Raw genomic sequence first — 5000 nt, forward strand, 5'->3', positions numbered from 1 at the left:
GAGGGCTGCGGGGGAGCGGCGGCGGGGCGGCGAGTTGCCAAGTCGGTCCCGGTGACAGAGTTACGCAGCGGGAGCCGGACGGGCGGCGTCGCGGGGGCGCCCGCTGAAGATTTCCTCTTGGGACTTGGCGTTCCGCAAAATGCGGCATCTCCGGTATCGAACCCACTCGGGCGCAAAAACCGACTCGGCCCCACCGGCGAGCGGGCGCCGGGACGGGCTGCCCCTGCCGCGAGGCCCGGGGGTCCCGCCCCCCGACCTGATTGAAAAGCGGGGTCGGGGGTGCAGCCCGCAGGAGGGCTACGGCGCAGCGGCGCCGGGGCGGCGAGTTGCCAGGTCGGTGCCAGTGCCCCGCCGCGAGCGGCCGCGGGGCGGGCGGGGACCGGTCCGGCCGCGGGTGCCGGGCGGTCGGCGTTGCGGAGGCGCCCGCTGAAGAGATCTTCCCTGGACTCGGTGTTCCGAGAAATGTCGGATCTCCGGTTTCGACGCGACTCGGGCGCAGAAACCGACTCGGCCCCACCGGCGAGCGCCGGGACGGGCCGCCGGGTTCGCCGGGCCGAGGCGGCCGACCCCGGCCCACTGGAAAGGCGGGGTGGGCGGTACAGCCAGCCGGAGGGCTCTGGGGGAGCGGCGGGGCGGGCGGCCGGGCGGGGAGGGACCGGGGCCTCCGGCCCGGGGCAGCAGTCTCGCAGCGGGCGGCGACGGTCCCGCCGCGGGTGCCGGACGGGCGGCGTGGCGGGGCGCCCCGCTGGAGTTTTCTTCCTCGGACTTGCTGGTCCGAGAAATGTCGGATCTCCGGTTTCGACCCGACTCGGGCACAAAAACCTACTCGTCCCCACCCGCGAACGCCGGGACGGGCCGCCGGGCTCGCCGGGCCGAGAGGGCCGCCCCCGGCCCACTGGAAAGGCGGGGTGGGCGGTACAGCCGGCAGGAGGGCTCTGGGGGAGCGGCGGGGCGGGCGGCCGGGCGGGGAGGGACCGGGGCCTCCGGCCCGGGGCAGAAGTCTCGCAGCGGGCGGCGACGGTCCCGCCGCAGGTGCCGGACGGGCGGCGTGGCGGGGCGCCCCGCTGGAGTTTTCTTCCTCGGACTTGGTGGTCCGCGAAAAGTCGGATCTCCGGTTTCGACCCGACTCGGGCGCAAAAACCGACTCGTCCCCACCCGCGAACGCCGGGACGGGCCGCCGGGCTCGCCAGGCCGAGAGGGCCGCCCCCGGCCCACTGGAAAGGCGGGGTGGGCGGTACAGCCGGCAGGAGGGCTCTGGGGGAGCGGCGGGGCGGGCGGCCGGGCGGGGAGGGACCGGGGCCTCCGGCCCGGGGCAGCAGTCTCGCAGCGGGCGGCGACGGTCCCGCCGCGGGCGCCGGACGGGCGGCGTGGCGGGGCGCCCCGCTGGAGTTTTCTTCCTCGGACTTGGTGGTCCGCGAAATGTCGGATCTCCGGTTTCGGCCCGACTCGGGCGCAAAAACCGACTCGTCCCCACCCGCGAACGCCGGGACGGGCCGCCGGGCTCGCCAGGCCGAGAGGGCCGCCCCCGGCCCACTGGAAAGGCGGGGTGGGCGGTACAGCCGGCAGGAGGGCTCTGGGGGAGCGGCGGGGCGGGCGGCCGGGCGGGGAGGGACCGGGGCCTCCGGCCCGGGGCAGCAGTCTCGCAGCGGGCGGCGACGGTCCCGCCGCGGGCGCCGGACGGGCGGCGTGGCGTGGCGCCCCGCTGGAGTTTTCTTCCTCGGACTTGGTGGTCCGCGAAATGTCGGATCTCCGGTTTCGGCCCGACTCGGGCGCAAAAACCGACTCGTCCCCACCCGCGAACGCCGGGACGGGCCGCCGGGCTCGCCAGGCCGAGAGGGCCGCCCCCGGCCCACTGGAAAGGCGGGGTGGGCGGTACAGCCGGCAGGAGGGCTCTGGGGGAGCGGCGGGGCGGGCGGCCGGGCGGGGAGGGACCGGGGCCTCCGGCCCGGGGCAGCAGTCTCGCAGCGGGCGGCGACGGTCCCGCCGCGGGCGCCGGACGGGCGGCGTGGCGTGGCGCCCCGCTGGAGTTTTCTTCCTCGGACTTGGTGGTCCGCGAAATGTCGGATCTCCGGTTTCGGCCCGACTCGGGCGCAAAAACCGACTCGTCCCCACCCGCGAACGCGTCATAGAGGCACCCCGGCCCTCGAGAGCGTCTCTCGTCGGGGTCTGTTGGGCCCGAAACGTGCGTATTTCAATGAGAGCGTTTTGGACCTTAACCCCCACTCCCTGGTTTGCCTATTTATAGGGGGGAGGGTGTCTCCGTCAGCAGGGCCAAAATTTGACCGGCCCCGATCCGATTTCCTGGCCGGTCCCAGGCCCGCCGCCGGCGGCGCGCGGCACGCCGCCGGGCCCGGCGGCCCCGGCCCGGCCTGAGAAATCCCCCCGACGGTGCGGCGAAGGAGACACCGGCCGGCCGGGCGGCGGGCCCGCTGGCCCGAGGGGACCCGCGGTGCCTCGCGGTGAATTCCCGTCCGGCGAAAACCGCACGCGGCCCCGCTGAGGCCGTGCGTTTCCGACACGACCGAGCCCCTAGCTCGGGAGCCCGGCTCCCCGGCGACGGCACGGTGGGTGCGGCGCGGTGAATTGCCCTCTCAGGAAAACCGCCGCAGCCGCGCGTCGCCCGCCCAAAGCCGTGCGTTTCCGACACGATTCCCCCGCCGATCCCGGCGGGGCGGGGCGGGTGGTGCGAGCTCAGCTCCGGCCGCCAGCAGGCGGGGCAGCCACGCGTCGTCCGTTTCGAGCCGTGCATTTCCGACACGACCGAGCCCCGAGCTCGAGAGCCCGGCTCTCCGGCGGCGGCACGGTGAATTGCCGTCCCGGCAAAACCGCCGCAGCCGCGCGTCGCCCGGCCAAAGCCGTGCGTTTCCGACACGACCGAGGCCCCGAGCTCCGGGGCGGCGCGGTGAACGGAATGACGTTGGCCGGCCCCCGGAACGGGCAACCGCTGGTGCGGTAGTAGGGAATTAGAGCAGCCTTCCCAGCCCGGGGCGGCCGTAGCCGCCGTAATAACGGAGATCCTCTGCCCGCTTTTCGGCCATTGTTCTGGGCCCACGCTCGAGCGAACACGGTGAAAGAAGGCAGACCCGCGTATATGGTAATCGGCCTTTGTCTGTCGCCCGGCAACGAAAAGACCGATTTTGCATCACAAACGCGGGCTTCACAATGGTCCCCGCTTATAAAAAGAGGCAGCGGGAATGCGGAAGCTTCAGTAGAGCCGCATGCCACCGAACAAGTGGGGAGAGCAGTGTCTGTAGTGTTCCGTCGTCTGGTTGTTCGTCGAAGCTCGGTCGGTGCTGCGCGGTGAATTGGCGTCCTGTGGGAAAACCGCCGCAGCCGCGCGTCGTCCCCTTCAAGCCGTGCATTTCCGACACCGTGGAGGCTCCACAGCGGTTCCTCGGGCGAAACCGGCTCCGGAGCGGCGGGACGGTCGGCCCGGCGCGGTGCATCGTCATCCTCGGGTAAAACCGCCGCACGTCCTCCGCCTCAAGCCGTGCATTTCCGACACGCTTCCTCGGGCGAAAACGGCGCCGGGCCGGCGGGGGCTGGTGGTGCGGCGCGGCCGACTGCCGTCTCGGGGAGGAAAAAAAAAACACCGCCGCAGCCCCACGCGGCCCCCCTAAAGCCGTGCATTTCCGACACGCCTCCCCGGGCGAAAACGGCTGGAGGCCGGCGGGGCGGGTGGTGCGGCGCGGTGAATCGCCTTCCTCGGAAATCCTGGTCCGAGAGGTTCGGATGTCCGAAGTCGCCCGCGGAGAGCGGGCCGGGCGCCTCCGGGCCTGCCGTCCGTCGGCTCGCCGGCCCACCCAAGGCCTCCGAGAGGGCTTTGCGCCGGGACAGGTTGGGCCCGAAACGTGCGTATTTCAATGAGAGCGTTTTGGACCTTAACCCCCACTCCCTGGTTTGCCTATTTATAGGGGGGAGGATGGTCTCGAGCCAGATATCAGTACAGCCCATCCCATCGTCCACACGATGCGGCCATTCCCGCACGGCGGAGCCCAAGGCACCGGAGCGATTCCCCCTCGGGTCTGGACGAGCCCGGCTCCGGAGCGGCGGGGACTGGTGCTGCGGGGCGGCCGATTGCCGTCCTGGCGGAAAAAAAAACTCGCCGCAGCCGCACGCGGCCCCCCTTAAGCCGTGCATTTCCGACACGCCTCCCGGGACGAAAACGGCTTGAGGCCGGCGGGGCGGGTGGTGCGGCGCGGTGAATCGCCTTCTTCGGAAAACCTGGTCCGAGAGGTTCGGATGTCCGGGGTCGCCCGCGGAGAGCGGGCCGGGCGCCTCCGGGCCTGCCGTCAATCGGCTCGCCGGCCCACCCAAGGCCCCTGAGAGGGCTTTGCGCCGGGACAGGTTGGGCCCAAAACGTGCGTATTTCAATGAGAGCATTTTGGACCTTAACCCCCACTCCCTGGTTTGCCTATTTATAGGGGGAGGGTGGTCTCGAGCTCCGATCGAGCTGCCTTGAATCAGTACAGCCATATATTGTCCATACAGTCTATAGAGATTCCCACGCGGTTGAGCCGGAGCCTTCGGTGCTATTCCCCCTGGGGTCTGGACAAGCCCCGCACCGGAGAGACCCGGCACGGGAGGTGCGGAACAAAAGTGGCGGCCCGCCGCCCCGCCGGGAGGCCCTCCGGGCGCTCCGCTAACGGCGTTACTCGGCGCGGCCGGCCGACCCTTCTTGCCCGGAAGAGCGTCGGCCAGGCCCGCCCGGCCTTGCCGAGGAGGTGTCGGACAGGCCGATCCCGGGCCGCTTCCGGCCCTGCCGGAGAGACCCGGGACGGGAGGTGCGGAACAAAAAGTGGCGGTCCGCCGCCCCGCCGGGAGGCCCTCCGGGCGCTCCGCCAACGGCGTTACTCGGCGCGGCCGGCCGACCCTTCTTGCCCGGAAGAGCGTCGGCCGGGCCCGCCCGGCCTTGCTTAGAGGTGTCGAAGAGGCCGCTCCCGGGCCGCGGCCGGCCCTGCCGGAGAGACCCGGGACGGGAGGTGCGGAGAAAAAAGTGG

The sequence above is a fragment of the Acanthaster planci genome, unplaced genomic scaffold (genome assembly GCF_054643075.1).
Source record: "Acanthaster planci isolate LZ-2023a unplaced genomic scaffold, COTS_SCS Contig38, whole genome shotgun sequence".
Lineage (NCBI taxonomy): Eukaryota > Metazoa > Echinodermata > Asteroidea > Valvatida > Acanthasteridae > Acanthaster > Acanthaster planci.